Here is an 11,280-nt window from a genome sequence, read left to right as displayed (position 1 = left end):
ATACCGCACCCGGTCGCTCTGGACACCGGCACATGTCGCCGGCTTCCCCAGCGTTCCGGTGCTATTATGTTGGCATAGGTTACATCGTGTGCCTACCTTCGATATATATGAGAGGCCTAGGATACAAGTGTCCTATTAGGACACAACTCCTACCCTGTCTACACATAATCCAAAACCAAGTCCAATTATAACCTATCTTGTACAATAATATTCAACATAACTCTAACAAACTCCATCTTGACGAATATTCTCTACCACCTTGGATTCATCCGTACGTCGAACCTCCATGTACATTGGACTTGAGATACGCCATGAGCACCGCTGCTACTCTCAGACTCCATATGACTCCACCTACAACTGTAGTCCCTTCTCGTCTTCTTCACAGTCAACACTCGAGCAAAATTAAGTCTCTCATTACTCTACTTTGTGCTCCCAACTTCCGGAGTTTCCGTTCAAACGTCATACATACCGCTAATTTATCTGCGTGAAAATGAACAATTCACATATTGGATGTCACATACAAGAGTTACCTGAACTCAACATCACCGCTCTTTCTTGACCGTCTGTCTAAAACTTGAAGGAATTTCACCATTGCCCTGTGTCACTCTGAGTCAAATTCACAGTTGTCTCATACTTTTTCCCGGATAGTCTCTGACATGTCCCACTGCTATAGCACTCCGCCTCCTTCTGCCTTGTCATCCGCACTTTGCCATGTGCACTGAACATAACAGAATATACGGCCATATACTCTCTCAGCTTTTGACAATTTTAGACTCTCTGCCACTTTTTCAGATTCTCCATGGTCAACTCCTGTCCATCTTCCGGCACCGATAGACCCAGTGACCAACTTGAATTCGGTACTCGTCAACACTGCTCAGCACCCCCTGCACAATTTGTCTGACACCAGTGCCTTGGCCTGTCGCTGTGTCCCGTATTTACCGCACGCCTCGCCGCTATCATCGCGTCGAGCCTCTGCTGTTCTGATCGAGTCTCCCGGGTAGCTAGCCCACACTGCCTCAACCCCCACTACAGAGAACCACCGATCATCACCGACCGATGCCGAGTATCACGTCTCCATCAGACCATTGGGCCCCAGTCCGATCCACGTGTCTCTCGCTATCCCGCTGAAATAGGCTTCGACTCTCCATGCATTTACGCCGTAGCCCCTCCATCAGCACAGAGTGAAGTCTTTCGCCAGATTCCAGCTCCACCTTCAACATGACTCCATGGTAGATGATCAGTCCACCCTCACGCCCCGTTGACTTCAAGCTCCGTGTGTGCACCACCTTGAATCAACCCTGCGTCATAGTCTCGTCGAAGCCGCACAAGCCCTCAGGCTTGCACCACGTGTTTCCACGCCCCAGAAGTCGGCCACCATCAGCATCACGCTCCTATGTCGTTGTCGCTGAAAACACTGCCATCTTCTGCTTTGACCAACATCCACGTCAGTCCATCAGACAATCCAGTCCGACCCAGCCGTGCATGTCCCGACTGCAACCATGCTTCATCCTGCATCGTGTCTGCCCCACACATCTCCGTGCATTGCCTGACGCCATGTGTTTGCATGATCACGTCACGAGATGCTCCAGACTCCTTCGAGCCTTATACGCACGTCGCCATCCTCATCGCACACATCCATCTTCATCAACTTGGCGTTCTACTACACAATCAAGCAATCCTTCGCACCAACAGATCACATCCTTGATGCAACACCTGAGGAAACATGTAGCCATCAGACCAAAAAATAACCATGGATCCACCCGCCAACTCATGTTGATCTTATATGAACATGCGACGCCGCGTCTCGACGCCTTCATGCTGCCATCACGTACAACCCATGTACAAAGCAAAGAAAGTCAAAACAACACCCCTTGTAGTCTTCTCCGTGTAAAGAATTCCATGTCCACCACACCTGGCTACTGTAGACTTGTTTTACTATCTTTCCTGCTTACCAATGCACGCATCGTGGTGTTCTCTGACGCCCCTTTCCTACTATCTTTCCAAACAAATCTCACGTGGCTTGCACAGCACACACACATACATGACCTGTAGGTCGCAGATACGTAACAGCAACACCTGCATCGCACAATTACGTAAGCAATCAATTGCGTGTCTCAGCCTGCCCGCATTGGCCTTGCCAGACTGCATCCCGCGTTGCAGGCCCATAATGGACCTTACGCTGCCGCCTGGGCATCTGCCCCGCTAGAGCCTGTCTCGGCCACCTCGATTGCTGTACGCCTGGACTGCGGAGTCCCGCTTGGCCCATCCACACGCGCGTGCTGCGCTCGCCAACTCGCGCATCTGACCTAGCGCTGCCGCTGCCGTCGTCGCTCCGATCCGGTTGCGATTTTGTCCCCAACGCTTCATGTATGCACTTGCCGCTTGCATGATTCCGTTTGCTTCTTTTTCGATCTTGTCGATAGCTTCCGTGCTCCACGACTTCCGCCGAAGGAATTTTCTCCCGTCGATCAGCCTAGGCTTCAACCATTAATTCTTTCGCATGTCGTCAGCGAAGCTCCATGACACATCCACCTCTAGATCAATCTTTCACGACCTCAAATCGAACCTTGCTCATGATACCACTTGTTAGAATAGATCTGAGACATACCCTCGATCATCTGAGGACCAAGCAATCACACGAGCACGACACCGAGATTTATTAACGAGTTCACCGGTATGGCTACATCCCCGGGGCTTGACTATGGGCGCTCCTCCCCATGACACCGCTACAATACCGCACCCGGTCGTCCTGGACACCGGCACATGCCGCCGGCTTCTCCTGCGTTCCGGTGCTATTATGTTGGCATAGGTTACATCGTGTGTCTACCTCCGATATATATGAGAGGCCTAGGATACAAGTGTCCTATTAGGACACAACTCCTACCCTGTCTACACACAGTCCAAAACCAAGTCCAATTGTAACCTACCTTGTACAATAATATTTAACACAACTCTAACATAATCGATGAGATTCTTGAAGCAAATCGTGTGACCGACACATGTGTGCTACGTACTGCCGGTCACTCTACAATTTGAGACCATCCTTTTTTATTTTGGTGACTCTATCTTCCAGAAGCAAGCGTACGCGATCAATGTACAAATGGATTTTTGCTCTCTTTTTTCTGTTTGGTGATGGGACGAATAGAGAAGGGTGTCAACATGTTGGCTAGGCTAGCAAAGAGCTAGCTTGCTCACCCGCTCTCGAGCCACGGAGTGACGCGTGGTGCTTAGAGTTTCTTCTATAAAAATATGCCCTCCACGAGCTAATTTTAGATGGTCTCGTTATATATGTTGGGACAAATATGTTAAGAGATGCACCCCCCCCCCCCTCCCCCCAAAAAAAAATAATACCACTTTAGCACACAATGTACAACATTATGGGACAAATATGTAAGTTGATTGATTTTAAAATTTGGATAAGTCAAATTTCCGGCTGTTGATTCTGGTTGTTTTTTTTCCTTCGTCTTGATGGCCAACACGACCCACGCCTGCGTCGTGTCGGATGGTGTCGCCGTTGGCCGTTTAATCGATGAGATTCTTGAAGCAAATCGCGCCACTGAGACATGTGTGCTACCTACTGCCGGTCACTCTACAGACTACAATTTGAGATCATCCTTTTTAATTTGATGACTCTATACTATCTTCCAGAGGCAAGCGTACGTGATCAATGTACAAATGGATTTTCACTCCCTTTTTCTGTTTGAGATGATGGGACAAATAGAGAATGGTGTCGTCAGCCGGTTGGCTAGGCTAGTATGCAGTTAGCTAGCTCACCCGCACTCGAACCATGGAGTGACGCATGGTGCTTATAGTTTCTTCTATAAAAATATGCCTCCATGGGCTAGTATTAGATGGTCTCGTTATATATGTAGGGACAAATATGTTAAGAGGTGCTTTTCCCAAAAACAATTACCACGTTAGCACACAATGTACAATATTATGGCACAAATATGTAAGTTAGATTATTTTTAAATTTGGATAAGTTGAATTTCCGGTTGTTGATTCTTGTGTCAGGATTGGTGTTTTTTTTTTAGGGAAAGATAGGTGTTTTTTTTCTTCGTGTTGTTTCATGATTGGTGTCAATCGGTTTTCTTATTGGGCTTTTATGCTTGTTACCCATTTGTCTTTTTTTCTCATTTGTATGCGCTTTATCTATTTTTCTTCTTCTTTTTCTTTCCCTATTTTGTCGGTTTTTCTTTATTCTATATGGATATATTTTAGATGCATTATGAGTGTAAATGCATACACAGAAATACTATACAATATGCGTGTAAATTATGCTAGAGTGTGAAAATTGCATTATTATACGTTTATTATTTGCATATTACATAAAGTGCAGTTTCAGTGCAAAGTTGCAGACAAGTTTTTACATTCTTCCTTCTAAGAACGTTATACGAATATCATTAATTTATTATTTCTTTGAAAAACTTCTTTATATTGATTGTTTTCAATTTTCTCCATTTCGTTTCTTCTTTAAGGTTAATATCAATTCCACTAATTAATTCCATTTTAGTAAGCTCAATTTTATGGAAATCCCACCTCCTGCATAATAAAAAACATAGATTTTGGGCATGTTGAGCGCTAATATTTTCATTTTTAAATGTTTAATTTACTTTCTTCTTAAAGGTAATAACAGTGGCACTAATTCATTGTCCCTTAGAAAACTCCATTATTTTATTATATTTTATTTCTTCTTTAAGGCAATATCAATTTCACTAATTAATTCTTTCTTAGTAAATGCACTTTTTGCAAAACAAATCTACTATTATATGCTTATTCTCGAAAGTTATAAAAAAGTGCAATTTCCATGTAAATTGTGTGCAATTTTTTTCATTCTTTTACTCATTTTATTTCTTTTCAAAGGTTAATACAAGGGAGCCGCTACGCGTCCGCCGGTAGATGTTTAGTAAACATCCACCACCTCGACAGCCGTCAGATCTCCGCGCGCGAGTCGTCCGATCTAACTCCTCGCACGCGCGTGTCGCCTTCCCGACACATTAATTCTTGAAACAACAAACCAGTTGCAGAAACATCGGTCGCATTGCAGAAACAATTCTTGAAACAACAATCGCGTTGCAGAAACAATTCCTGAAACAACGACTGCGTTGCAGAAACAACTACCATGTTGCAAAAATTTGGAGATTGCAGAAACAATTCCTGAAACAACGGCTGGGTAGCAGAAACAGTTCCCGAAACAACGACTGCGTTGCAGAAATAACTACCATGTTGCATGCGTCAAGCATGTCACCACCGACCGCAAACAGAGCAGTAGCGCCGCCACTCCGTGGCTGCTAGGGTTGTAGAAGCACCGTTGTTGCAGAAAACTTGTTGCAGGAAAACTGAGCTCGAGGAGGCGGCAGCCATGGCTGTCCATGCCGGTGCTCCCCGAGCAGCGGGACGACGACGAACGCGGATGCTGGTGCTCCGAGGATGGCAGACGCGGCTCGAGATCTTGTTTGAGATGCGGCGGAGGAGGAACTTGGGAAGGATGTAGGCAAGAGAAGAAGAGGAGGGCATGGCTGACGGAGGCCTGGTTATCGGCATGCCCACCGGCGACGATACACTGGTTGGGGAGGGGCTGCGAGGTTAGAGGAGAGGGAGGAGAGAGGAAGAGGAGGAGATGAAGAAGAAGAGGAGGCTGGCGGGGCTTCTCACCGGTGGGGCGGCAACGGAGCATGCCAGGCGCTCGGGATCCAACGACGAAGATGAACGAGTAGAGCGAGAAGATAAGATGTGATTCAGTGGACCTTTCTGGAGATAAGAAGGTATGGCGTGGGGCTTAGAGGACACGTGGCCCGCGTAGAAGGAGGCGGATGGAACGCACCGATCCGTCGGTTGAACAGAAGCCTTTTCCTTAATACAAATGCCACTAATGCATTATTTCTTAGAAAACACATTTTTTTTGTTTTATTTGAGTTTTTGTTTAATTTTCTTATTTTATTTAATGGTAATAGCAATGGCACTAATCGATTCCTTTTTAGGATTTTGTTTTTGCAAAACTACACCAGTATGATTATTCCTGCATATTATAAAAACAACAACTTCAGTGTAAACTGTGTGCAAATTGTATCATTACTTTGTTTATTTTTCCTTGAAATGTCACTAATTCATTTTTCCTTAGAAAACTTAATTATTCAGATTTAGTTTTAGTTTTAATTAAATTTTATTTCATCTTTAAGGGTAATTCTAATGTCACTAATTAATTCTATGTTAGAAAACTTTTTACTTGCAAAAATTCCACTATTATATTCCACCATTAAAAAGGCAAAAATCTCTTGGTCCGACAAAGTGTGCAAACAAGCTCGAAAATGGATGAAATTTAGGATTGTGTTTTCGTGGGGCCCATGTAGGGTGGTAAAAAATTGAGAGTATTATGACAAAAACTTGATTCATTTCGTGTACAAACTGAACACTCTCCGGCAAAGTATCGTAGTTTCGGACAAAAACCACACACAACTCAATTTTTTTCATGATTTTTACCTCAAATTTTTTCTATGTTTAATACACATCATTGGAAGTCAGATGCTCAAATTTGAAACTATTCTGTGTTTAGTAAATATAATTTTTTTCAGGAATCATATTTTTTTGAAAAAAATACACGCATAGCTCATCAAGCTCTAATGGTTATTTCTTCTAGCCTTTTCAAGGTCATGCTTATATTCGAAGTATATCGAATAGACAACACCCCCACGCTTCCGTAGACCACAAGATCTAGGGCCATATCAGCCTGACTTTTTTTATACATCAAACTCCTGCACCGAAACACAAGGGAGATTACGTTAGTGTCCCACGGATGGGTTAAATGGTCAAAAAAATTGCAAAAAGAAATTTATGCATGTATGAATCGCGAGTGTACATTTCTGTCCTCTAGGAATAACCAGTATGACTGTATGAGTTGTGTGTCTGTTTGTCGCTAGGAAGAATAAGGAAGCGGGGAGAGAGAAGAAGCAGCTGCGGATTGGGGTAGAGCCATGTTGTGGCATGTGGTGGGACTGGGGCGCCTCGAGGCCATCAACAAGTGGTCAAGTGCATGCTTTGTTTGGACGATCTGATCTCGGCCTGGGAAGCTGAATCCTCATGCAGCTGAAGTTCCCTCCCCCCCCCCCCAACACACACACACACACATATTATAGGGACAAACTTGAGGTCCCGTTGAAGATGATCTAAGGCCATCTTCAACTGCGGCTCGGCAGCGACGAGGGCATCAATCCTATCTATCGCAGCGCAGCCGCGAACTGGGCATGAAGGGCGCCATGACAAAGATCGGCGGCTGCGTGCGGCACTGCTCCGAACACAGCCCGTTGTCCCGGCTCCTGCATAGTCATGCTCCGGTGCTCGCACAGACTACACTAGATGTGTTTGCATACTAATTATATATACTTCGCAATCCTATTTATGATCATATAAAATTATCGTGTGTATAGACTATTTTGATTTTGCATCATATAATTCTATGCTCTTCTCTAACAGCTTTGAAAACAAAAGAAAGTCCTGACCTAAATTTTTGTTCGACCTCCGCCACCATTCATGTATCCATATCAGATTCATACCGTTACTGTTACTTCATGCGATATGGATCGATGCTAGAAAGAAAACGTGCTCCGTACTTTTTAAACCCTAGATATGGATTCACCCGGAAAAAAAGACCTAGACATGGAAGGGTGCGAACCTGGGCAGCCTTGGTGGCGCCGGTGGAGGAGAGGAGGGGCTGAGGGGTAACGAGTCGCCGGCTGACCATCGGCAGGAACTGACGCAACGCCGCCGCCATATGTTTGGGTTTGGCTCTCCTGTTTCGACCAACGATCGCCTGCAAAATTAACACGTACGATGAGTCACGCCTGGTTTGCAACTTGACTAGTTCGCTATATGTACTCCACCACGGTCACAAAGTCAGAGGTGGTCTTGTATTTCGTCACGACTCTTTGTAGGACAAAAATCTACTCCATGTCACCACGTTTGGAAAAGAATTTACGTAAAAGGATTTCTCCCTCTTCCATACTTTTTTTTCGAGGAATCCCTCTTCCGTACTTATACTTTAATAATTTTTCATAGAATCTGAAGACATTTACAAGGTTGAAGAAAAAAGAGAAAAGACCCACGATCACACTCGTGTCAGCCATTGGATCTCGCCTCGTTACGTTTGCCTCCATCCCACCACGAGAGTAGGGGCAATGCCCGCGTCTGTGGCTCGACTGCATCACACAACCTCCACTCCATGCCCCGGCGGCCGGCGCCAACCTCCTAAGGCCAACTCCAATGGGGCGGACCAAATGAACACGGATATGATCCGTTTGGAATAGGCAAAGGTGTTGTGTCTGGCGACATTTGTCTTTTCATAGGCAGTGCGGTGACTGCGCCCAACCGGCTGACCCATTTGGGCCGTCCAGCTGGCCAACTGGCAAATGTGCACAATTTTTTCATTCGTATATCTAAATTATCTCATTTAAGGTTAATATCAATTCCACCAATTAATTCCTTCTTATTAAGCTCATTTTTTAATGAAAATTCCACTTATTGCATATTTTAAATGTTTAATTTGTATGTTGTGAGAAAATTTTGTCATTATTACTTTTAAAAGTTTAATTTACTTTCTTCTTAAAGGTATTAACAATAGCACTAATTCATTCTCCCTTAGCAAACTTCACTATTTTGATTTTTTTACTTTTTATTTTATTTTATTTCTGCTTTAAGGCAATACCAATTTCACTAATTCATTTTTCTTAGTAAATGTATTTTTTTCAAAAAGAACTACTATTATGTGCGCATTCTTGAAAGTTATAAAAAAAGTATAATCTCGGTGTAAATTATGTGAGTTTTTTATAATCTTAGTTATTTTCTTCCTTTTAAAAGTGTAACACAAATACCACTAATTCACTTATTTTAGAGTTTATTTTCATTTTCTTTCTTGTTTAAGAGTAATATCAATTGCACTAACCGATTCCTTTTTAGGATTTTTTTTTGTAAAATTTTCTCCATTATTTGATTATTCCTTCATATTATAAAAGTGCAACTTCAGTGTAAACTGTGTGCAAATTGTACTTTATTTTCTTTTAGTTTTTTGCAAATAAAATCGTAAAGGGTAACACCAATGTCGCTATTTTTTTTAGAAAAATTAATTATTCAGATTTACTTTTACTTTTTATTTTATTCTCTATTGTTTAACACAGTACAATTAAAGTCACTCACATACACTAGAGTACACTCACCCCTATGAACGTACGAATGCACACCCTACCTCTATAATTCATCATTTTTTAATACATTTTTTCTATACACATTTAAAATTTTACAAATGCTTTATCAAAAATTTTAAAATACCTTTTCATAAAAATTCAAATGCTTGATTAACAATTTTTTAATACATGATCAAATTTTCATACACACTATTTATAAAATTTTGGTATATGTTATAAACATTTTTATACACATTTAATATTTTTTAAATGCGTGGTCAAAATACCCCAATTTTTATAGTGTTTTTAAAGTATAGACAAAATTTAAAAAGTAAAAAAAATGCTGTGACCTGCCGCCGTCCTGGGCTGGCCCATGTCGGTCTCCCTTCAGCGAGGGTTCCTAGCCCTCTCGCTGTTTTGCCCTTGATCGCCAACAGACAGAAGAGAGATGAAGAAAATCTCTCTTCGTACCTGATGTCGCATTCAGGAGCAAGAGAGAAAGAAAATCTCATCGTTCCTAACCATCGCATTCAGGAGCCCAAAAAACTCATTAGATATGTCGTCGTACCTGATGTTGCTGCATGTGCTGGGGATACAAATAATATCTTGCTTATTAACGTGCATTGCACGCACCTAATTTCTAGTTCTATAAAAAGTATGCAATCCAGATCCCTCAAATAGAAGTAGGTGTTCCAGGTTAATGCACGAAAATAAAAACCAGCTCGCCCCAGTACGACATCGCCCAATTCACTCCCCTCGGGAAAGAAACAGCTTCATTTTTTATTGACTTTTAAAAATGTTCAAAAATATCATTACTTTAAAAATGTATTTGAAAAAAATAAAAATAAAAAATGTTAAATCTTTTATAAACTATTCATAAATTTGAAAGGAAAGTTAATGTTTGAAAAATATTGATGTAAAAAGTTTTCATGAATTTAAAATATGTTCATAGATTTTTTTAAATGTTCATGAATTTGAAAACATGCACGGATTTTGTAAAATATTAACAGATTTGAAAAACACTCCCCAATTGTACAAAGAAATGACTTTGAAAAATGAATTCAAGAAGTGTTCATGAATCGATGAATTTTAAAAAAATAATCAATAATAAAAAGAGAAAGAAGGAAAAGGAAAAGGAAAACCAATAAAAAATACAACATGAAAAATTAAAACTGGAGAAACCTTCTGAAAACTTCGGAAAACAGGTGTAGAACCATTGTGCCATATATGATGCCGAATCAAGCAACGCAACTATGCTTGTCGGCCGCGTTGCCGCCCGCTGCATGAGGGCTCCCAACTCGTGTCTCCCACTGCTCAAATAGTGGTGCATATCCGTTCACTTTTTGATCTACTTCTCTTCTGTCTTGTTTTCTTAAGAAATTTTGCAGAGTGTGACGATGACATGTATCTAGGGTACGGTCTTGGGCCTAGCCTATATACCCTATCCAAGGATACTACACAAAAGGTCAAGGCCTATGAAGATAGAAAGAAGATATCCACTGGAATCATCTCAAAGTGCAATCCACTCGATGGAAGATCCATTCGGATACCCTAGTTCCACTCGACCGTCACCATTCACTCGGAATACAATAATCCACTCAAAGGACAGAAGACCTAGGGTCGCCTCTGTATAACAACGGTCGAGCTTTCACTCCGTCACCTTAAAGGTCACTTTTTGAATACATGGTCAATATTTCTGCTATATACATTTAACTTTTTCTAAATACATTGTCAACATTTTTTTTCTCTACACACTTCAACAGTTTTAAATTCTTAATTAAGATTTTTCAAATACAAGATTAACATTTTTTGAAAACATGGTCAACATTTTTTCTATAAACACATTTAAATTTTTTGAAAATGCTTGATTAACATTTTTCAAATACAAGATTAACATTTTTTTAAAATGTGTATAGGAAAAATGTGAGGCTAGCTCCGGTGTTGGAGTTGGTCTGACAAGCTTTGTGACCTTGATGACTTCTTGTCCGTAATCAACAATGTGAGGCCGGCTCCAGCGTTGGAGCAGCTTGCGGTGGCATGGCATCAGCCAGTTCAAGAGGAAGAAGAGGGTTTGCCCTAAGGATTTCAGTGTATTTCCCTCTATTTT

Source organism: Triticum urartu, chromosome 6A (genome assembly GCF_056163025.1).
Source record: "Triticum urartu cultivar PI428250 chromosome 6A, HENAU_Tu73, whole genome shotgun sequence".
Lineage (NCBI taxonomy): Eukaryota > Viridiplantae > Streptophyta > Magnoliopsida > Poales > Poaceae > Triticum > Triticum urartu.
Note: the sequence above shows the minus strand (reverse complement) of the source record.